At 34.3% G+C, this 25,717-nt stretch overlaps 3 long non-coding RNA genes across 14 annotated transcripts in view; 1 reads left to right on the plus strand and 2 right to left on the minus strand.

Moving 5' to 3' along the window:
• The window catches only part of LOC148679708 (uncharacterized), an 890,299-nt gene that overhangs the window by 517,631 nt on the left and 346,951 nt on the right, over window positions 1-25,717 (minus strand). The window lies entirely within an intron of this gene.
• LOC147844139 (uncharacterized) lies at window positions 19,590-21,019 on the plus strand. Of its 2 annotated transcripts, none has more exons than XR_015491663.1 (3): window positions 19,590-19,839; window positions 20,737-20,776; window positions 20,875-21,019. It is a non-coding gene; the product is annotated as an uncharacterized LOC147844139 (long non-coding RNA). The 2 variants fall into 2 exon arrangements; XR_015491664.1 differs by having other exon boundaries at window positions 19,702-19,839; window positions 20,732-20,776; window positions 20,875-21,014.
• The window catches only part of LOC147844140 (uncharacterized), a 174,081-nt gene continuing 173,731 nt past the window's right edge, over window positions 25,368-25,717 (minus strand). For all 11 annotated transcript variants that reach the window (XR_015491643.1, XR_015944607.1, XR_015491639.1 and 8 more), the window contains one exon: window positions 25,368-25,673. This is a non-coding gene — a long non-coding RNA (uncharacterized LOC147844140). The remainder of the gene's footprint in view (window positions 25,674-25,717) is intronic.

The raw sequence follows: 25,717 nt of genomic DNA on the forward strand, positions 1-25,717 counted from the left end.
AGATTTACAATATATTCAAGACTTTTGTTGGATTTGTTTTCATAATAAAAATATATTTTAATGTAAAATAATAAGTTTTGTCATTTTAAAAATAGATTTTGCAAGATTATTTTAGAAACTGTTTAAAATTCAAAACATAAATGACAAAAGCTCTCGATATCTGCCTTACAGAAGCTACAGATGTCCTCCATTTCAATTTACATTGATGATAAAGATTTCATGGAGTAAATTGTTTGTATATTTTAAAATTAATTTCTTAAATTGTTTTGTTAATAGAGTATTTGAAGGGAGTTAACCAGGCTCTTTTCCAATTAATAATAACTATAACAGAATTCCAGAAAAAAAATTATCTTGGAGTATTTTTATTTTGACAAATATTACAAATGTACAAATTTATTTAAATGTATATATATATATATATATATATATATATATATATATATATATATATATATATATATATATATATATATATATATATATATATATTTTTTTTTTTTTTTCTAAATGTAGTTTTGGGTTTGCCTTAAACCAAGACCAAATTGGAGCGCTGAATCTAATAACACAATCCACACGACAGTTGTTAAAATAGTTTTTTTGTGTGCAAAATTGCTGCTACAGATTGTTTATGTTTGTTGTAGGGTATTATTTCTGAACACAGAATAATGAAAGTGTCACAGATGGATAACGTCAAACTCAGTGTGAGCTTACTTTCATGTTTTGTGTGTCTTCCGGTGCATTCCGAGCAAGATATATTAGCCTCTGAAGGGCACTTTGGAGTGAAAAATCATGGCTGCCATATTGAAGTGTCATTCCAAACCAAAGTGATCAAAACTGGCCACTTCCATAAGCCCTTTGGAATAAAGGAATTTAAACAATACAATGAACAGACACTTACACAGCAAATTCATTGGTGTTAAATTTCAAGTGTTGAGGTAATTCAGAGTAAAGTGTTAAAATTCTAGAGTTAGATTGGCATTAGAAGCTGATTTGCCTCCTTGTCACACAGAGTAACATGTATCTACCTTTGTAGAAAACCCGTGTATTAGAGAAACTAATCAGAGTGTCTGAAATCTCGCCACACCCTCATTCACCTGACCCTTAAATTAGTCAATTAGTTTAGTCCACTAGACAGAGCGAATGACCACAAATAAGTGAATTCAGACACCTGCTGTTGAACACCTGCTGTTAACAAGCACAATCACTGAAGGAATAAGAAATTGAAGGAAGAAATAAAACTACTGACACAGCGTCACACCAAACCAGCTGAATTAAAACAGAGGATTAAACAACTCCATTAAATAATAGTATAAGCAGCTTCACTGATTACAGTTTGACTTCATTTCTGTAAGAATATTTGACAATGAACAGAGGTTTATATTTTTTTTTATTAAAAATATTTCATTTGACCTCACCATCATGGAGATCAGAGGCTGCTTATTTGAGCTCTTGAAGCTTTACGCTTATATCATAATGTTTCTTTGACTGTTATAGCTGTGTTTCTAATACTCATCAGCTATAGCAAGAAAGATCAAGAGAAACTATACTGTTAATGCTTAATTATTATAGATTTAATTTCAGGTGTTTAATAAGTTGATTCATAAAGTTATGCAAATATAGTTGTATCAAAACTGCATGGGACAATACTACTGGTAGTCTGCTGCTCTTCATAGAAAATTCAACAAAAAATTAGGATGCAATTAATAATTAGAGTGTCATGCAATAAACATTCAAGCTCCATCTTGCTCATAGAACACACAGACATCAAGAATCAGGATATGAACCTCAACCGTGGTTGCTGAAAAAAAAAGCTGCATAGTTCATGCCGCAATGCATGCTAGGTGCCAGCACAGTACAAAGCTCCCAGCATGCATTGCAGCATGAATAAATTATGCAGCTTTATGTTCTTACAATCTCTTTCTTTTCCTTTATTTTGTGTTGTTTTTGGGAGGTGATTGTTCAGTAGCGTTTTTTTTATTGATTTTTTTTGTTTGTCACCATTATTGAGATTCAAAGACTAATTATTGATGTCTGTGTGTTTTTAAGTTCTGTCATAGATCAAACATTCTCATTGTAAATATTGTTTTTATTTTATTGGAGCTTCAGTGGTTTCATTTATGTATATTATTTATTTCTCACACATAACTAATATGATACTGAATTAGAAAACAAGCAGGAAAGGAAGACTATGTTATCATAAATAATCTCTTTAGACTGACACTTTATTTTCTTTCAGCTTTCCATGCTGTATGTATAAGTAGTGTGATTAACACTAACTATAGCAGCCAAAATAAAAGACATTTACAGCAAGAAGTTGAAGAACCTGACTAAAGCAGACTCTGTCCTCCATCATGGTGACTTCAAATGAACAACAGAAATTTCATTAAGAGCTTTTGTTCACATGACAGAAATAAAGTCAAAGGTCAGTAATAGGTGTAGCTCCATGATAAGTTGTTTAATGTGATGAGTTGTTTTAAAGATGTTGAAAAATAACATTTTTTATTGTGTAATTTGTTTTATTTTTTTATTAATTATTATTTTATTTAGAGTTTTTTTTCTCAGTTGATTTCATCAATGGTTTTGGCTTGTGTTTTTCTGTCCTTCAGTGATTCTGCTTGTTAACAGTTGTTCATCAACAATTCTCAATCCTCCTTTAGTTAGACACTTAATTGTCTCATTAACTTCATCACTGTCTGAGTGTTCAGCCCTCTGTAGTGAGGACACTAGTTAGGATTTTGCTCTGGAATTTAAGGCTTACGTGTGTTCGAATGAAAAATACAGACTATGGGATGTATTTTTAACAGAAATATTCTGGAAACGAATGTATTTACGAATGTAAAATGTTGAAAACAGCAGATTACTGGCAACCACTGCTGCCAGTATTTTGACATACATTTAACAGATATTTTACACAATAAGAGTTTGCTAATTAACACTCTGGGTGTTAAAAATGTTAACACTTTCAAAAATGTTATTTTAACACTTATAGTGGTTCCCATATAAACACTGAGGGAGTGTTAATTTTAACTCTAAGGTAGTTAGATCTACCAAATCTAAAATTTGCAGTGTGTGATCGATAAAAAAAACAGACTGTTGAATGTGCTTTTAACAGAAATTGTCTGTAAACTTAATTTATGAATGTTAAAAACAGCAGATTACTGGCAACCACAGCTGCTGGTATTTTTACGTAAAATCTAAAAATGAAAAAAAAAAAAGAAAATCAGCAAAACGGTTTTTGTGTCACCATTGTGGAGGATAATAGCGTCTCTGTTCAAGTCCAAGATGAACCGAGAGTATTTGATGTTATGCTGCATCTTCTTTTGTTTAAAGGTAACTGTGTAGTTACTAATGCTGTCAAAATCTGTTTGCTAATTGCAATCACACATGAAAACATTATTGCATCTAAAGACTTTACATTTTTTTGCACTAAGCTATGATTTTGTAAAATGAACAATGTATTATTTCATGAAATATGGTTATTTTTTGTAAATTTATACAGTTCTATAAAACTTCCATGTTTTTCACAGAAAGATTCTAACAACCACAGCTGCTGGTATTTTTTTCGGAAAGATATTTTACACAATAAGAGTTTGCTAATTAACACTCTCTTGGTGTTGACAATGTTAACACTTTCAAAAGTGTTATTTTTAACACTTATAGTGGTTCCCATATAAACTCTGAGGGAGTGTTAATTTTAACTCTAAGGTAGTTAAATCTACTATCTAAAATTTGCTGTGTAGGGTAATTAACTTTTGAGCAGGAAAGCTGTTTTGTGTCACACACTCCACTCAGTTTAGAAGGGCTCATTCCTATGTCCTATCCCTTCAGAGTACATAGGTTTTAAACTTGAATCCAGGAGGGCAAAAGCTCTGCACAGTTTTGCTCCAACCCTAATCAAACTGATCAAACTTATCAAGGTGTTCAAGACTACTATAGAGACTATTAAAAAGGTGTGAGTTGGATGTGGTTGGAGCTAAACTGTGCAGAGCTGTGGCGCTCCAGGAATTGAGTATGAGACTAGTGGTTTAGGGCATAAGGATGAGCCCTTCAGATTGGAATATCCCTTCAGTGTTATTAATCTGACATTATGACAGCCGAGATCTTACATGGAAGCCACGTTCGTGCTGACATTCCACAATAATTTAGATTGATTAAAAATCACAGTGTGAGCCAGCTTTAAAGAGTTCTCCTCACTAAGGGCCCTAAGCAACTTTGAAAGGGGGCTCCTGTGAGTCAGTTAATAACAATGCCCCCCACCTCAAATTGTTCCAAACATTTATGAATTTCTTTCTTCTGTCAAACACAAAGAAAATATTTTGACATTTGCATAATGCTGTTCTGAACTAAACTGAACTCAACGTCCACAGTGATATCTATATTGAATTGAACTAAAACAGCTTTAATACTAGAATAGTAACTATCTCATAGTATCTATCTAATAGTATCTCATCTGACATATACAGCAATAATCCAGACTTGTTTAAAGTCCAGAATAGTACTAAAAAACGTTTTTCAGTGGTTCAATTTCAAGCCCCGAAAATACTCGATCTGTGCATAAAACAAAAACAATGACTTTATTCAATATGTACTTCTCCTCAGTGTCTGTTTAAGGCAAGCAGTTACACGCTTTATACACTGTTGTAGGGTGTACATGCAGATGAAAGAGAGAGAGACTGATAGTGTGACCTTAATTTCTGTATTGGTTTATTTTATTTTTGTACATTTTGTAAGTAAAGTAAGTGCAAATAAATTGGCATATACTCAGAATTTTCTGTTTAAATTATGTGAGCCCAAAGAATGTGGAAAAAGTGTTGATTCATCATCACATGAGGTTGTAAAAAAACAGTAATGCAAGAACACTGAGGTTACACACATCGCCTAACAGTTAGACCCACAAACAACTTCAGTTTAAACAGGAAATAGATGGGGAGGATGGGCTGATAGACTGAATACTTGTTTGTTTTTTACTATGTCTTATGCTTTTTACATTACATTTTAAGATCATGTTGTACTGGTTGTGCACTGGTGAAGTGTTTTTTGGTTCCCAACCTTTTTTTTCCCTTTCGGTGTTTTGTAGGTTGCTAATGTAACCTCTGCCGGTCCTACACCACCCAACCTGTTCCAAGCTAAGATTGAAGCAACCGACTCCCATGCGGAAGGTCGCCGGTTGCTCTATCAAGGGGGCTAAAGACCATGGCCTCTAGCATCTGTTGCTGGAGCACCTTTTAGAGGTCAGAGGAGTGAGGTTTACCTGCACAGCACTTCACTAGCTGGCCTACGTTACACTAGTAGACCATCAACCTTTTTCTCAGAGGAAGACAAGCTGACAAAACTTTGCTGTCACTCTGATACGTTTTATTTATGGAAAATGTTACAAACCACTGCAGTGTTTGGTTGTTCTGTGTTTGTCTGTACCGAAATGTGAATATTCCACACAAGTTGAAGCTGATGAGTAAATTTTTGTTATGTGACTTGCGTTGTGCATGCGGGATTCATTTGCCATGCTACTTGCGCATGCAAGCCGTGCATCTCTATTGGAAACAACAAACTCTAGAAATACGCAACATGCGAATGGCCCCTAAAAGGCCACCATCATTTGCGATCTCTATCAGTTGATCTTTCTGCACAGCCATGGTGGATTCACCTGATTTGTTGACAAATAGGTTGCGAATCCATACTTTGTGGGCCTTGCCAGAAATGTTCCAAAGACGTCTGTTTATTACTCATTTTGCTGCTTGTGGCTTAAATTTGGGCGCCCAAGTGAACGAGATGTTAGCGGAAGAATACAGTAATTTTTCAAAATAAAAGATTGTTCAGTTTCAGATAATAAATTAAAAGAAAATAATTAATGATTATTAAGGCTAAATGATCATTCTCCTAATTGTCCACTACTAAGAATTTTTTTTTAAAAATATGACGCGACTGCCCACAGAGCTTGCTGAGGCCCCCTTGTGGGCCGGTACCCCACTGTTGAGAACCGTTGGTATAGGGCAGTGGTCACCAAACTGGTGCCTGGAGGGCCAGTGTCCTGCAGATTTTTGCTCCAACCCTAATCAAACACACCTGAACAAGCCAATTAAGGTCTTACTTGGTATACTTGAAACATCCAGGTGTGTTGAGGCAAGTTGAAGCTAAACCATGCAGGGTCAAGGGCCCTCCAGGACCAGGATTAGTGACCCCTGGTGTAGGGAATGCCATACAGATATTCAGGAAGAAACATGCCTTTGTTCTCCCCCCGTGGAAGGCGGACTCAATGCAACCATCCCTGCACAGCAGAAAACAGATAGGTAAGAGGCCTGAGTTACATGCTGTAACTTTTTTTGACAAAAAGCACTAATCAAACATAACAAGGTCACAGACACTTGAAAGCTCGACCCTTCCCCAAAACCTCCGACATACACATTCACATTGCAAGGGGCCAGATAGGCAGGAGAGCAATAAATGTCATAAAATGGCAAACAGAGTACAACAGAAGCTGTAAATATTGCCTCATATTTAACTATAAATTCATCTCTGACCTAAAATCTCAACAACATCCATTCAACTGTCAGTCTGGGGACAAACAAACATAAATCTGACAGTAAAGCAGTCAGTTAAAACCATAGTAAAATGTCCATCACTGGTCTCATAAATTTCATCATAAAATATAATCAACAAACTGTAAATCATAGGGTAACATCAAGTGCTCTTAAATTTAGACATAAATAAACCAATAAATCCAAATTATAAGACATGGCATAGGATAACATCACTCCCTAGGTTGACCACATTTGAAATCGAGTGCAGTGAGATTGCAGACAGCCGCTTCTCTCATGTTTGTCCTGAGTTCATACTTCACAGCTTTAAGTTTAGAGAGGAATCTCTTACAATCGCAGATAATAACGAGCAGGGTTAATATGCCTGTCCATTCAAATTTACTATTATTATCTAGCAGGCTTGACTCAAAGTCACTTTGACCATAGATATATATATACTAGATATCACATACAAGCCCTGCGCTCAATAGTGCCGCCATCTTTGTACAGTGCTCCCAGGACAAAAGTCATTCAACCGCACTAGTCAAGACTAAACCCAATATAAAGATGCTGGAATTTAGCGCTGTGTATGGGTGTAGTTACAAGGGAACATACAAAACAAAGGCTCAACATTTCATTTTTATTTTCTTGTCGGCTAAGTCCCTTTATTAATCCGGGGTCGCCACAGCGGAATGAACCGCCAACTTATCCAGCAAATTTTTACACAACGCATGCCCTTCCAGCTGCAACCCATCTCTGGGAAACATCCACACACTCATTCATACACACACTCATATCCTACAGACAATTTAGCCTACCCAATTCACCTGTACCACATGTCTTTGGACTTTTGGGGGAAACCGGAGCACCCGGAGGAAACCCACGCGAACGCAGGGAGAACATGCAAACTCCACACAGAAATGTCAACTGAAATGCCAAATGAGCGAAGCCGACCCGAGTTTTAAACCAGCAACCCAGCGACCTTCTTGATGTGAGGCGACAGCACTACCTACTCTGCCACTGCGTCGCCTAAATATTTGATATAAGGTTTAGTTTTTTTACGGTTTTGTACGTTACGAACTTTTGTCCTAAACAAGTCGTCACCTTAGAATTATAAGATTCTGTCTGGCATTTTTGTAAAAATTGAGTTACTGACATATTCTTATAAAATTACAAATTATTTACATTATGAGATGTTTTTTTTTTAAGTTGTTTTTACATTTTAAGACTTTATTTAAAAAAAAAAAAAACAAATGGTACACACATACTGTTTGATGTGGAATGCAAAAACTTTGAAGCTCAATATCTCAAAATCATTCAGAACGCAGATAGAACTTTATAATTCGAAGGGAACAAAGTATTGATGATAATACATCCTTTACTGCACTCACCATAAGGCAAAGTAAACTTGCACTAAGCTTGCAAGTTGCACTAACTATGGAAGTTTTGTTAAACAATATCAGCAAACAATGTACATGAAATATGACAACCAGATGCTGCAGTGCCAGAAACTTGTATTATTGTCGGCTAAGAGACCATCAATTTTATCTTATTAGTAACTTATAAGGGTGCCCGTTAACATAATAGTGCCTGCGCCTAAATTTGCATACATCCCACCTCAAATTATTGAATATTACAAACGTTATAGACCATTTAGATTTGAAAGGTTTGAGACGCAGGGATATCGATAGTTCACATGAATCATACACAACAGATATTCATTCACAAATGAATTGCTCCCTCTGTTAGAATTAGAAGCAAAAGGGGGTGTGTGTTTCTGGACATGGATTAGATCAAATTTAGCAGGGAGAAAGGATAATACATTTCCATGCACACAAACACACGCTCTTTGTCAGCGATGCCCATGTGATTACTTTTCCATCAACCTCAAAATGTGATGGGGATGTAAAATTATAATTTTCATAGTTTTTTATGGATTTGCATACTGACCACCTGGAAAACGTCTGATCATATTGTATATATGGCTTTCAGACCTGCACTTTGACCTGACCCAATCACTATTCTTTATTTATGCATATATTATATATTACCTCTGTATAAGACATTTTCTTTGGTAACGCTTTATTTTTATGGTTCATTCTGTTGATACTGCTGCTCAACAGACATTTAACTGTCTATAAAAACTCTGTAAGTACATGTCAACTTACACTAACCCTAACCCCAACCCTAACCTAACAGTCTACTTATAATCTATTGGGAATTAGTTGGCATGTAGGTGTAATGTAATGTCATTTAAACGAACTATCAAAATAAAGTGTGTACTATTCTTTTATATGTATCATATAACATGTCACATATCATATTCCTCGTATTCGCCAGTATATGGATAGAGTTAGGATTAGAATTTATGGTAGGATTACGAATTTAGGGAGGGTGTGCATACTTTGGCAGGGGTGCATTTTTCGGCACAACACTCGCCCTGGTTTATGTCTTAAATCTCTTTTTGAATCTCTAATAGTCAATTCAAAAAAGCTGTCAATCACAACTGTCAATCATAATGACATGCACATGACATCAAATTACTAATTAAAACTCAAAAAATATGGTGTCACAAAAGTGAACATATATTAATGTGAAACTGACTTAAAATTCCATAAACTAGAGCAAATACTTGCATTTCTTCATTTGTTTTTGTCACTTTGTAATGTGAAGTCATATATTTTAAATATCACTTTTATTTTCTGTTTGTTTATATTAATGTGATTTCAGTTATTGGTTACTTTATAGAAACAAAGGTCAATCTATCTTTATTTTGTACTTACTGTCAAAAAAAGTGCACCAGGCAAAAAGCTCATATCATTCCTTCCCTGTTATTGTTTTACTTCTGAATCTCCATGGAAATTCAACCAAGATGTTTTTGACCCCCCCCACCCCCCTCAATAGGAAAGCCAATAGGTGAAGACTTTTATGTCTCCTTTGTGTTTGAAATCCCCCACAAATCATTCCAGTACCACAAAACAGCTATGAACAGATTTCTCTGAGCCTGCCAGAGGATAAAAGTATAAGCGAGATCAAAGAATTTACAGCAAGGATTGATCGTCGTGTCTATACTGCATGGAAAGTTACTTTTAGTTATTGACTTTTTTTTTTTTTTTCATCACAATAGCACACCTTAAACACTTTTGAAAGAACTTGCACCTTTAACGTACTTAACAATTTAATTCAAATCTTCAGTCAGTCCTAAATGTGGCAACATTACCGTGGTGGTAGTTAGTGGCACACTGTACATGTTCTTCACTGCAGTAATGAGCAGGAAAAGCCATGGGCGGATATGAGGTTCAGTGACAATTACCCCAGGCAACTTGCAGCACACAGTGTGAGCTAAACTGCTGTTTTTTAAAGAGGGTCAGGGACTGCCAAGTGAACTTTATTCTGCCATTTTTCTTAGATATTTTTAGAAAAGAAGCCATGTAAAATACTTTCATAATTATGCCAGCTTTTCATATTTGACAGGATAATTACATAGGGCATGATATGAATGTATCAAATGTGCAATTTTTTTTACAAGTACAAGCTTAATGGTGCCGCTGAGCCTGCTATACTATGGATGAACCTGAGATACCTATTTATTAAAAAAAAAAAAAACTTGAAAATGAACAAGAGCTCACAAGAAAACATTCCTTGCTTTATGTAAGAATGTTTTATAAACATACTGTCTGACAGTTTATCTCAATAACGAACACCTGATGGTCTGTGGCCTTTAGCAAATCAATGATGTAGAATCATTTCCCAAGAATACGAGAGAGGCGCTAAGCTGAAGAAATACTCCTGAACCCCAAGAGCAACAATCTTTGTGATGACAGGAACTCAAAATGAGAAGCTCACTCTCCGAACAACATCTGCACATCATTATAATAATCTGCTAGTAAAGCTTGCCCACCTGTGAGTGCAGTGCTTTCCTCCTTTATCAAAATTAACCATGTTTTGTTTTTCTCATTTTTGGCATTCATTCATTTTCCTTCGGCTTAGTCCCTTTATTCACCAGAGGCCACCACAATAGAATGAACCACAAACTTAGGCCCCGTTTACACTAGTGCGTATTAGTTTTAAAACGGCGTTTTAGAATGAAAACGATCCGCGTCCACACTCGCGTTTTACCCAGCGTTTCTGAACTGCTCTCCGTCCACACCAAAACGCTGAAAACGCACATCACGTGACCACACACACACACTTTGGCAATCGCTGGAGCCCATCTACCCAGATGAGAGCTCTGCTAGTCGGACTTCTCATCAAGCATCTCCCGCTGGATCTAATCTCACTATATTTATTAAACGTGATATTTCATTCATCTTGTTGTCTTTGTCTAACGACATATTCCCTGACTTTGGTCACTGGAATCTATTACTTGTTCTCAGGTAACGTGTTTTGGCTGAGCGCAAAGATAAGTTAATGATTAATGTAAGCACGTAGCCTACATTCTGTATATTGACTGATCGCTTGCCTTTATTTCCTATAATGTATAAACTTATTGTATGTTATACTTTTATAATGGCCATTATCGATTATTAAAACTGATATTCAGCAAAAGAGGGTGTGTTTCGTATTTTCACTGAAATTGAAAGGAGGCAGTTGTTATCGGCTCCGTTTTGTTATAAATATGCACACAGTGAAGATGACTCTCATGCAGCACGACGCCTCAACATTTCTGCTGTCTGTTTAGTTGTTAATATTAAAATAAAAATAGGCAGTTCCTTATATCAAGTTTACATTTTATTGTTGAGAAAGTGAAACAACGTAGCCAAGGTGATGTGAATGAAGTTATAAAGTACACTGTTCCCTGTGAAGATTGACGCGTGTCCTCGGTATGTTTTCCATATCAAACTGAGAAGAAGAGATGCAGCCTTGATCAAACTTGCGAAGTCTGAACTTACACGGAGAAGATTCAGGACTGAACTGTGTGTTAGGCTACTTAATATTGAGGAAAAGCCCCAATCAGAGAGGCGAATGTCTGCAGCCCCGCCTCCGTTTTCAGATATCTCCGTCTTTCCCCATCCACACTGAGACGGAGCTGCAGCGTTTTAGAATGAAAACGGCCTCTCCAGCGTTTTCGAAACGCTCCGTTTTCGGCGCTCGAGAACTCCGGCGTAGTGTGGACGGATGGCGTAACCGTAGCAAAACTTATGCGTTTTCAAACTAAAACGCATTAGTGTAAACGGGGCCTTATTCAGCATATGTTTTACACAGCAGATGCACTTCCAGCTGTAACCCAGTATTGAGAAACACCCATACAAACTCATTCACACACACACACACACACACACACACACACACTATGGCCAACTTAATTTATTCAATTACCCTATAGCGCATGTTTTGGACTGTGGGAGAAACCGGAGCACCCAGAGGAAACTCACGCGAATACGGGGTGATCATGCAAAACTCCAAACAGAAATGCCAACTGACCCAGCCGGGACTTAAACCAGTAACCTTCTTGCTACGTGGCGACAGTTCTAACCATTGAGTCATCTAATTTTTGGCATTTTTGTTAATTTGTGGTCACCATGATTTAACTAACTCTGTTTTTGTTGTTGTTGTTGAAATAAGTCAATATTCATAGGGCTCTAATATTATCACTGTGATAAAATAAACATGGCAACTTAACTTAAGGAAGAAACAATGACCAATAATTTCTGAAAGGGACACTATATACTAGCGATGTAGTCAGACATAATTATCAGTTCATTTATTTTAGTTAGCTTTTAAATTCAGACCTTAAAAGCCAGCACGTCAAAATGGTAAATCATCCCATATTTCTATCTGAGAAATCTCTGTACATTTGTCGTATAATATGATGTAATAGGAGGTTCATTGATGAATTGTTTTTTTTAAATAAATTTGTGGCGGCTCATTTCACTGTGGCGACCACTGATGGAAATACATTGAAGGAAAGTGACTGAGAGAGTAAGATTTGGGGTGAAAATGTCAGCTCTGGTTGACAGAACTTTACTGTAAAATACAGTAACAGCAGTTTAGGCTTTATGTATTGAACTCATATTTGCAATAAAAAATGATGGGGACAGAATGTCAAGTACCAACAAATTGTAAAAATCGAATCCTGTTTATTGAATGTCATGAAGGTCAGTTATCTTGATTCAACTTTAAAAAAATGAGACAGCAACCAACTTTTTAAAATTATTTTAATTAAATTTTTTACATTTTCATTGCAGAATTTCTTTTGCTTGACAGAGCCATTTTGCTCCACAACTGGAGTTTATTGTGGTGTTTTGTAATGCACTCATTGCAGACATCACTTGTTTTGAGGTTATCAAAGACAATTGGTGCATTTAAAATCACAAACCAATTTTTTTAAACTTAGTTCATGACTAATAAAAAATTATGATTTATATGAGTATGAATGGAATTTCAACATACTACATGTGTCATTCTTTCATTCATTCAATTTTTTTGGCTCAGTCCCTTTATTAAACAGGGGTCTTCACAGTGGAAGGAACTGTCAACTTATCCAGCATATGTTTTAGCAGCGGATGCACACACTACAGGCAGTTTAATTTATTAAATTCACATATAGCACATATCTTGGGACTGTGGGGGAAACTGGAGAACCAGTCCAGCGAGGAAAGCCACGCAAACACGGAGAAAACATGCAAACTCACACAAAAATGCCAACTGACCCAGCAGAGGCTAGAACCAGTGACCTTCTTGCTGTGAGGCGATCATGCTACCTACTGCACCACCATGACAGCACACCTGTCATTATTACTATTATTTTTTTAACACTACATATTTGGATGTAGGCCTATTACTTGTTTCACGTCCTGTTTTTCACACTATTAGAAACGTGTGTAATTTTGAATGCAGAAAATTAAAAAATTCATAGAGAAATAAATCTGGATACGATTGTTTTAAATTCCTGGCAGTTTAAAAATAGTAGTGGTTGCAGTGTAGAACATATAGCCCTGTGCTTTTGTTGCTACATGTCTGTGTTGTGTCTGTGCCTGACTTGTGCTCAGCATAGCCAGGAAATACATAGTCTAAAACAAACACAAACCCCCACCTTGGCAACACACCACAAACAATAATAAAATAAACATTAATAATAACAATGAAGGGCGAAGTGGTGGGCGCAGTGGGTAGCGCTGTCACCTCACAGCAAGAAGGTGACTGGTTTAAGTCCCGACTGTGCCAGTTGGCATTTCTTTGTGGAGTTTGCATGTTTTCTCAGTGTTGACGTGGGATTTCTCCAGGTGCTCCGGGACAAAACCTAAAACAAAATGAATGATTGAATGAATAATAATGAAAATGAGCCACTCTAAAAAAGATGATCAAACTTTTACAAATATTCATAAAAATAAATAAATGATTAATTGCCTTATGTTTAATATAATTATGTGAAGTGCAACAGCAAATGTAGTAATTTATGTGCCGAACATTTAAATCTATGGTGGATTGGGAATTTTCCATCACAGGAAAAACAGCACTGTTACACTGTGCAACTTGATATAAACAAATACTGTTTTTCATGACTAAACATTTCCGAACTGAAGATGTTGAAGAAAAGAGGTGATACTGTTAGTACTAGGCTACAGGTGAAGATTCACTTCAACTTCCTTTTTCCAAGCAACTTTAAGTGAAGACTGAATATATGGTTGTGTTTTTCTTAGAGTGCAAGAGTTTCTGTTCATACCAGTCTGTGTTCAGACAAGCTTGTGTAAAGCATAGTTCAGCACACCTGCAGTTTCGGTCTTCATATCTCATCAGTTGATATTGCCCCAGGTGTAAAATTTCCTGAAGAGGGAGAGACAATTTCTAGGAAATCTGAACTTCCTTTCTGTTTCATTTTAAACCATACTTTTGTGGACAAAAATATATGCACAAACATTTTTTTTATATGCAGTTAATCTGGAAAGTATTCATAGCACTTCACTGTTTACACATTTTCTTATGTTACAGCTTTATCCCAAAATGGATTAAGTTCATTTCAAGAGTTCACACTTTGCTGATGATTGTTTATAATGCTTGCTTGGCATGCTGTCCTCGGGGGAACCCTGAGCTCATAAGATCCTCAAGCCCGGGGCTCCCTTCCGTTTGAAAGGCAAGAGTGGAGTTTGAGCTCAGGTAGATCTCGAGAACTCCCTTGTTGTAGCTAATGAACAGATAGTGATTGCTCTTAAGAGATAACTACTTACTAGTTAAGTAGTCATGTCTATGGTGCTGATTTGGATTAGTCAATTATCTTAAGTTGCATGTTTCTGGATGGTGGGAGGAAACCGGGGAACCCGGGGGAAACCCACGTGAGCATGGGGAGATTGTGTAAACTTCGCACAGAAACATTGGCTGGCTTGATAAGGACAAAAACCAGTGACATTCTTGCTGTGAGGCAACACAGTGCTAACCACTGGGCCACCATGCCTCCCATCCAGGAAAGGAGGAGGAGTAAGGGTGGAAAGGAGGATTCTTCAAAATGAAAACGGCTGTGATATGGAACTTAGGTTATTTATAGTGGTTTAGAAATCATCTGATTGGTGAATCATAAATTGAATAATGTAGGACTCATAAGCATTTGATTGTCTCAAAATAATGAAATAAATAAACTTCACTAATTTCCTCAAAATTCTTCACACAATACCTCATAATGACAATGTATAATATATATATATATATATATATATATATATATATATATATATATATATATATATATATATATATATATATATATATATATATATAAAATTATATTAATAAATTTGCAACAATTAAAAAAAAAAAAATATATATATATATATATATATATATATATATATATATATATATATATATATATATATATATATATATAATTTATTTTTTTAATTGTTGCAAATTTATTAAAAATAAAAAACCTGAAAAATCACATGTACATAAGTATTCACAGCCTTTGCCGTGAAGCTATAAATTGAGCTCAGGTACATTCTGTTTCCACTGATCATTCTTGAGATGTTTCAGCAGCTTAATTTGAGTTCACCTGTCGTAGAATTAGTTGATTGGACATGATTTGAAAAGGCATACAACTGTTCATATAAGGTCCCAGGGATGACAGTGCATGTCAAAGCACAAACCAAGCATGAAGACAAAGGAATTGTCTGTAGACCTCCAAGACAGGACAGTCTCGAGGCACAAGGCTGGGGAAGGTCAAAAGTTCCAATGAGCACAGTGGCCTCCATCATGTGGAAGTGGAAGATGTTTGGAACCACCTAACATCTTTCTAGACTCTTCCCAGAGCTGGCCGGCCATCTAAGCTGAGTGAACGGGGGAGAAGGGCTTTAGTCAGGGAGGTGATCAATTACCTGATGGCCACTCTGTCTGAGCTCCATTGTTCTTACAGAAGGACAACCATCTCTGCAGCAATCCACCAATCTGGCCTATATGGTAGAGTGGCCAGACAAAAGCCACTCCCGCCTGTAATTTGCCAAAAGACATCTAAAGGACTCTCAGACCATAAGAAGCAAAATTCTCTTGTCTGATGAGACTAAAATTGAACTCTTTGGAGTAAATGCCAGGCGTTATGAGGTATTGTGTGTAGATTTTTGGTGAAATAAAAGCTGTAAGATAAAAAAATGTGTAAAAAGTCAAGCACTATCAATACTTTGATGCACTGTATATATATATAAAAGTAGCTGAAAGTGTTGACTGGTTTGCATTGCTTCTTTTTCTTTCTTTCTTTTTTCTTTTTTTCTTTCTTTTTGAGCCACGTCACCGACTAACAGTACTGAAAGCATTTATACTTTTGTTCACTTTTTACACACTGATTTAATTAGGAGTTCTTTCTTCAGGATTTTTGATGCTTTCCAGTGATGTGCTTTTTGCTTTGAGTTGAAAAGAGCAGTAATGCTGACTTTTGGTTTCAGGTTGATCTCTTCTGTGAAAACACAAGTTTTTCAGGAGTACTTCATTCCATTGCATGTCTGTCGGGACAGATGTTTGGAAGACTCTGTAGAACTTACCTAACGCTACAGAAAGGTAATCCTAAGTGGTTTTTTCATATTAAAATCTCTCTAAACTCAGAAGTAATTTACTTCATATTGTTGTATTCAGATTAAAAAGCAGGAAGGATAAATCCGCTAATGCTGCAGATTCATGAGCAGTTAGTTCACACATCCTCATGGCTTGACCATTGCTTCTTTTGGAGAAAAGGAATTGGGACAAATTGGTATTGGGCAAACATTTTCCATTTTCCAACTGCTAAGGTATTAGCGTTCAGCCAATCACATTTGAGAATCAAAACTGAATGTGTTAAATCATTTTGCACAGTGAAAACCGTTCCAGAGGCTGTCTCTATAACAAACAATCGCCATAGAAAAGAATAAGCACTAAAGTATCTCTTACATAATAAAGGACAAGCCATGAAAACTGAATGTTGAGAGTAGTATTTACAGCACGAAATGCGAAACCAGTGAGAATTTTCTGACACAGGGATAATATGTGCTGACTCATAATAACCTTGTTAATTATAAATATACAGCAATCTTGTGTTGTTTATTTTGGATAGGCCAATACAGTGTCTTTGTGATGAACATGGTGGGAGAAAATGAGAGCAGCAGTGATTGGGAAGACACTTTAAAACTCTAGTCTGGTCTGCCAAGATTGCAGGCTACAAGTTATAGTCTGTTTGTGCTTCTTCAGCAAGTGATGTCACTCGCAATCACCAACTAAATTCTCCATAGCAGTCATTGTGAACAACATTCATTCATTCATTCATTCATTCATTCATTTTCTTTTTGGCTTAGCCCCATTGTTAATCTGGGGTCGCCACAGCGGAATGAACAACCAACCCATTCAGTATATGTTTTACACAACGGATGTCCTTCCAACCCATCACTTCGAAATAAACAACATGCAGTATATAAATAAAATGTAAAAAAAAATTGGTGCTTATTACATGACAACGTTTTTAGCCAAAAATAATAAACGTTTTGATGCGTTTGCCTCCTCATTTTTGTGACTGAAAATGCATGAATTGAAAATGAGTTACAAAGTGTACTTTTTTAAAAAACAATGTCATTGTTGTGTCTATGTAAACACCCAAAAACGAAATTCTTTAAAAACTATGATGCCATGCATGTGTGTAAATGTCAAACTTTTTAGAAACCCTTGAGAATAAATTTTCAGTTTACAAAAACTGATTTCTGAAAGACAAATAAAGCAGCATAAAAGTTTAATGATACAATAAATCAAAAATTGTGATTAGTCTTCTTTTTTTTGTATATTTATTTTAATTTTTGCAATATGCATTTTCTAAAACAAAATCAAAATACAAAACACAAAATACCCCCCCCCCCCCCCCCCCTCCACACTAAAGTAAAATTAAGACCCCTTAAAATAAAATGTAAAAATCTTTGTATTGCTTTTCAGTGGTATGTTACATGTTTAACTAATGTAAAAAAATAATAAAAATAATATTGTGAGTATTGTATAACTGATTTTACTATTATCCTGTTAAATCTTTTTAATCTCACTCCTGTCTCTAAACCTGACTTTATTATTCTTTTTTTTGTTCAATAAAAATGTATGAAGTTTAAAGAAAACAGACAGTACACTCATGAATTAGATGTAAAAGCTGTCACTTTTTATGGTACCTTTTTAAAAGCTACATTTTGTTATGTATTAATATGTACAAGTACTGTAGGTATTAGTATTTAACTTGAATGTGTCAATATTGACCCTTTAGGTACAAACCTATACCATTTAAAAAATATTTTCCGAATGACAATACTATTACCTTTATTGGCAACAAAATTATAATGAGAAAAAAAGGTACAACGCTAATACAACGTATAAATTAATCGATAAATGATTTTACTGGAGTAAAAAAAGATAAAAAAAATGTAAAAATAATAATAATAATACTAAATAATAAAAATAAATGATACTAGTGCAGTATCAGACAGAAAATTTTGTTACAAGTTTTCGGTTTGTAGCCACGGTGGACCATTGAGAAAACAGAGACTGACAGGATATCATTCGTATAATGCGTGAACAGGATCTAACTGACAAAATGATTTAGATTTCATAATTAATGCCTTGACAAAGATGAGCTCAGGTGGGTGGACACCAGCTTTTCACACAAGACAAAAGCTTGAATTTCAGGTTTTGCTGTTGGTTTCTCAAGATGTAGTTTTGGTGAGTAAACGTAATTGTAAATGATCTGTCAAGCCTCTTGATAGTGTGTAGTATTCACTGACATTTTGTCTAGTCATTTTTTAAACAATTGGTTACACACCTTAAGCTGAGAACACCTGTTTTCAACAGAAACATGTCTTAGCTCAGTATTAACTAACAATTTGGCCAATCATTAAACTATAAGTTCTGTTTTTAGGGAGAACGTTTGAAAAAGGAAGGGGAAAAGTAGAAAGATGTAGAAAAATGTTTTGTGTAAAGAAAGGAAAATGTGTTTTTGGTCTATGTGAAGCACAGCATGTGCCCTAGAGGAAATCAATTGTTGTTCACTAAGTTGTCAGGGACAACTGCACTTCTGGACAACAGCCTGGGCAGCAGAGCAAAACCTGCATGAGGTGATTCAAGAAAAACCAACACATTCTCACTCCCAACTCGTCATATACTGACGCTTGGTCAGGAACCCTCGGCGTAAGTTATTGACGCACAGGGTACCCCTTTAGCGTCATATTTAGACGTGCAGGGATTCCCTATAGAATCTGTACCTGAGCCTGAAGCGTCATAGGGAGACGCTGGAGGCTCGTATAATTACCAATAGATGTCAACGCACTTTTTAAAACCTGATTTACGCCTATTATCGCAGTTTTCTTCTTTTAAAAATATGTAATTTTTATTTTGTTCATGAAAAGCGTCTGTAAACTGGGTCGAAACTACTGTATGAATAAACTTCGGTCCACGTGACATCCCTTCACGGTGAGTTTAACGCCGCTCTGCTATTGGTCAAATTGCATCAACGGTGAGTTCTCAGATGAGTTCAACTGTCAACATTAAATAGTATGTTAATGCTGCATAATGTATTTTTATTGGAGATTAGTTGGTGTTTATAAATATTTTATCATTAACTTTATATTTAATGAGTGAAAATATATTCGGTTGTCCAGTTTAGGTTAACTATAAAACTATACTACTAATAAAACTTTGATTCATTCATATTATTTATTATTTTTTTTACTTTAAAAAATATTACATTTCAAGTACTAAGTTTAAAAATGTTTTTGGCTGATCTTTTTTCATTTTAAATTATTCATTGAAGTTGGGGTCATTGTATGTGGCGATCTATTTTTTACAGTCTATGCTCGCTATCCCAAGGTTCATTGCGATCCAAAGGTTCACTGCGGTTTTCCACAAGGTAAGTAAAAAGTAAACAAATAAAGACGATTTGTTGATAAAGCATGTACTGTAAACTAGCGACGTTATCTAATTACATCAAGTTCATTTATTAAAAACATATTTTTCTCACATATAACGTTGGTCATGCATTAGAACAATATATACATTTTAAGATAAGGAACAGTGTTACCAGATTGTTGTTTTCCACAATAGAATTCGTGCAAAATCTTTATATGATATGCAATATGCAACTCTAATAATACAAATGTATTCGTAATTGTTTCAATATTAAAGAACATCAAAGGTTTAAAGGCTACATTGTAAAAACAATTATTTTCCATGCCTTAAAACACACACACACACACACACACACACACACACACACATATATATATATATACACACACACACATATATATATATATATATATATATATATACACACACACACACACATATATATATATATATATATATATATATATATATATATATATATATATATATATATATATATATATATATATAACAACAAAAGCTCAAGTAAAAATCTTACACTATTACAAGTATAATTTGGCCTTTACCAATTTATTTAATAAAAGAAAGAATCTATCATCTCTAAATTGTGGTAAAGAGGCACAACAAGCTGTCTTCTTTGTCAAATATTATGTCAGTCAGGATGGCAATGGTAAAACTCAAGGATTACCTTGCACCTTCTCAGAAATTTACCATTGATCATATGTATTACAAGTGGCTGGATTGGAACACAAGCAACGTTTTTTAAATCATTATCTTAAACAGATTAAGGCTCATTTTGGACTACACTTACATTACTTTACAACTGCTTAATGCAGTACTGATGTATCTAGTAGTTAGTGGGTTTAACTAATGTCACACATGTTTTTATTCAGTTCAGATGCAGAAACTTTTGACATATGAATTCATCTTGACTAAGGGTAAGGTTTTTGTTCAGAATTAATCATTATTTAAAATCATTGTATTTTCTTTGTTATTATGTACAGATTTTAAAAGAATGTACTTTATTTTAATAAAGAACTCTTCACAGCACTGCATCTGAACAGTCACAACCTCACAGAGCTGCACAACTGCCCCACTCAAGATCAGTGTTGAAGCTGGAACCTCATCTTGTGTACAGCAAAGGCAGAGCTGAAAATTCACTGTTTGTCTTGTATTGTGTGGTAAGTCATAGTTTTATTTTTATTTTTTTTTTATTGCAACACTAAGTAGTCCATTCTGTGGCCAATTTGATATAAAAGGCCTAAAATGGGACTAACGTGATTATTGTTTTGATTTCTAGATAAGTACTTATGGGGCTACACATGCAGCTGAAGTTAGCTACATGGAGTAGGACATTTCTTTCAGTATACTCTTAAAGAGATTTACCCAAAAATGAAAATACTGTCATTAATGACTCATTCTTCACTTGTTCCAAATATGTCTGAGTTGCTTTCTTCAGTTAAACACAATTTATATTTTAAAGAAAGATGAAAACCTGCAAACATTAACTTCCATGGTATTTGTTTTTTCCTACTATGCATGTCAATGTTTTCAGCTTTTCAGCTTTCTTCAAAAACTTCCTTCATGTTCAACACAAAGTAACTTGGAAGTTTTTAAAAAAAGGTTTACAACCACTTGAGGGAGAGTAAATAGTGAACTATTCCTTTAACCCAATCTAGTTGACTTTACTAGAAAATTGTATAGAAACCCAGTGCCTTAAACCCCTTACATTTTATACAGGGTACAACTTAACAGCCATACTTGAATTAAAATATTACTGTAAGTCCAAGAAGATTGTAAAGGTTCTAGGTTAATTTAAAGAGAGCTGTTTAGTTTCACCTTGTGTAAAAACATAAAGGGTTTAAGGCAACATTTTCCATGCAGTTTTTTTATAAAGTCAACTAGTTTGAGTTAAGAGTGTAATGGGTTTCAGTAAAAGCAGTGAATCATGCAGGCATGAAATTAATGTTTAGCCTTGTAAAGCAATAAGCTTGTTATAATTTAGAAATATTTTTAGGGTGGAGCACAGTATGCTGTTGTAGTTTTCATATAATTGATGAGTCAAACATGAGATGTGTTTTCAATTGCAAGAAGTGAATTAACAATATGTTCATCAAGATTCAAATCTTGCATCTTATATTTTTTAAGGTTTTGGCCCAATAATACCCATATTCTGCTATTTTAAAAAAAAACTTGCTGGAATTTGTGTCAGCATTCCCTTCAATGAAAACTACAGCAGTGGACATCAGTGGTGATAAAAATGTATGAGAAGGATAAGGGTGTTCATAATGAGAAGTGCAGTCACTATCCTGATCTCTGAGTTTGTAGAACTGACAGATCTGCTTGGAATACATGGAAACATGCTGGAAAAGTTTAACTTATTATACAGTTAATTCAAGAGTGCCAGGTTTAATGACATTTTACATATATAAATAAATATCACTGAACTTTCTAAATGAAACCTAACACTCATTCTTTGTTCAGTAATGATATTGTGCACTTCTAATACTTTACAGTGGCAAAATCTGGAATAACACATGGGAGCCCTCCAGGAATTCCTGACACTTTACGCCCAAGTCTCCTCATGCTAACCGGATTGCAATATTACAGTCTAGTCAGCATAAACACCTGGACTGACCAAGCACACTTTGGTTCTTAGTGTTTTGTACAAATTGTTTTTGCTATTCTTCAGTAAATACTTGAATATGTTTTGAACTTATTCTACTTTTGATGTTTAAGTTCAGAAAGTTGTTATTATAAACATAATTTGCATTTGTCATGAAATTGACTTCTTTTTGTTGTGAAAGCTGTTTATTATGATGGCATTTCCAAAGGCATCATTTGAAAATATTTTTTGCAGTGCAGTTTTACTTGAGCTTGACATACCAGATGTATGACATGAATAAATATCACAAAATAAATATAATAATGATAATACAAAATATAAATTTCCTTCAATTATAATTGTTTTTAATCATTTATATATGTATGGTAATATATTATTGCATTAAAAACTGTTATAAATATATATATATTTGGTTTTTGCATGTTTGCATGATTTATTTTTTTTATTTTTTTTGTGGCATTATGAATAAATTATAAATGTTTCATTAAGATGTATTGTGTTTATTTGCATACTCATTTACAATGAACTACTATTTTTACTATTTAATGGGCACTATATTTGTCATTTAAGTTTGACATATATTTATATTTGTATACCTACAGGACGCAGTGTTTAGTTACAGGAAATGCTGGAAATGTTTTCAAACATGAAGCTTTTTTTATTATTTTATTATTCGTTTCAAATTTAGTATACTGCCTAGGATCTGGTTTTACTATGATCATTTTGCACATCAGGTTACCCCCACAAAGGAATCTCACGGTAAATATACATTTGTATTTTTAATAAGACAATAAATAACATGTAATATTAATACACATTTTGATATTTAAGTTATATTATGAGGTTATTATGATCTACCTTCAACCGGAAAATTACCAAATAGAGACAAAGTGTGACGTAGATTGCGACATTGTGATTGGACTATAACTTCTAAGCCAAATTAAAAGATCCTTCGTGTTGCTAACTATGTTTTGCTAACTTTGCCACTTTACTTACAGTGTCCTTTATCAATGAGTTATCGCTGTGTTTCAAATAGTTACCGATTAACCAAGATCGTAACCCTAAACTTAACCCTAACTACAGCTTTCAATGAACTACAATTTGTACCGCCATGTCTTTCCCGTCCCATCTATACAGCGACAAAGGATTGTGGGTAATGTAGTTTAAAGCCTTTTTGTAATAAAATGGAACAAATACTATTTTTAATGAACTAAAGACTATTTGAATAAGGCCATTGTGCATATATTTAGGACATATATGAAAGCCAGGCATATATTTGTTATTTTACAATGAGTATTTTTTTAAAACAGCTTTTATTGACTTGATCAGTATATATCAGACTATTATATCCAACATTATTTATTGAACATAGCATAGATAATAGTCTTGCTGATATTCTCTCACTCATTTCTCGTTTGAAATGTGAATACTTTTTCCTTTTCTACGGGGCTCTACTCATCCCCTTTGAGTAAAAGGGCAGTTAAGCTATGTAGATGTATTATCTTCAACATGGACAAGAAATTGTATTGTCACATGTACAGTTGTGGTAAAAAAACAAAAAAGCTGTAAAAATAAGCTAAACATTAGTATCCTCTTTAATCACAAGTTATTAGCAATAGTGATCTATGTTCATCACAAATATTATGAGTTCAGAATAAAATGTGTGGATGTAATTCTGTAAGTGTGTTTCATTAATGGTCATCATGTGATGTTTAATTGTTTTCACTTTATTTGAAGTATGGATAAAAGCTCTTAAAATATGTAAATGTTTATAAATATAACCTTTTTAAAGACATGTATTTGTTTGAAAACCACTCTTTATCTGATTATTTTTACTTTCTAAATCTTCAACTGTTTGTGTAACAGTATGTTTTGATGACAATGGATGAACTTTGTGTTAAATAATGATTCCACATCATGTCTTTGTCCTGCATGTGGGTTAATTTGTTAATTATTTTCTTTATGATCAAATGATTTTAAGATTTGCTGCATTGTAAGAATCATGAAAATAGTGAGAAATGAGGTAACAATGACAATAAGATATCCTTTCAAATGCTGTGAATAGTTCAAAATGAATAAAAATACATAGCCATGAACCAACAAAATAAATATGCAAACCTTTAAATTATCTAAACTAGAAGTAAAAAAGTTCTGTGCTGTACTTATAAGTTACTGTGAAGTTCTGTCTACAAAAAATACATATTTTATTTTACTTTTTGGCTTAGTCCCTTTATTAACCAGGGGTCGCCACAGCTCTATGAACCGCCAACTTTTCCAGCATGTTTTTATGCAGCAGATGCTCTTCCAGCCGCAATCCATCTCTTGGAAAATATTTTATTTTTTTATTTTTTATCTTGCATTCAATAAAACATTATACAAAGTTAATTTTTATTTTCTGCATAACAACAGTGGCACTGTTATCTCACAAGTACAGTAGTTTTTTGTTAGACATTCTAACAAATGAATACAAATGTTTCAAAGTAAAGACAAAAATAAAAGGAGATACATTTTTTTTTTTTTTAGAAAAATCCATGAGGACCAAATAGATCCATCAGATCTTTGATGTAAATCATAGGTTAATTTGTTCAGAGGTAGAAGTCTGGTTGCCTGACTCAGCCACATATTGACTGGAGGTATCTGAGCAGTGGACAATAATAATGTACATTTTTTGGCCAAGTATATGCAAAAATTAAATTTATCATAAAAATGTATCATAAAATTAATATTTTAAAAGCTCTTAATGTCATTTAATGTAATAATTTTATTTTAATATAGAATTCCTTAAATCGTTATATGTTGTAAGCAGTTAGGCATACAATAATGCTCTTAATTTACAACACTGATTGATTTTAGAGGAATGCTTACATACTGTACATATCTATGTTTTAAAAAAAAGACAACAATTTGGTTATAGATGATGAAAATTTTATTTTATTTTTACAGATTTTATTACATGCTTTAGATTCAGGGTTAAGGTCATCCTCTTCTGGATTACAGTAAAAGAAAATCCACAGTCAATGTCAAACTCATCAGCTGGAGCTTTATTTAAAAAATGTATGTTCTCTGCTCCAGCCAAAACTTGCAGGTACCTTGCAGGTCTCTAGATTGCACCATCATATTGTTGTTTATTTCTCAGTTATTTTGTTGCTTTCTGAGAATGATGATCCATAGACCTTTTAACCCCTCTTCGTTTAGGCCACATGTCGAATCTTAAAAGAACACAACAACATAAAAATATATTAATATCCTTTGG

Source organism: Danio rerio, chromosome 5, assembly GCF_052040795.2.
Source record: "Danio rerio strain M-AB ecotype USA chromosome 5, GRCz13ab, whole genome shotgun sequence".
Classification (NCBI taxonomy): Eukaryota; Metazoa; Chordata; class Actinopteri; order Cypriniformes; family Danionidae; genus Danio; species Danio rerio.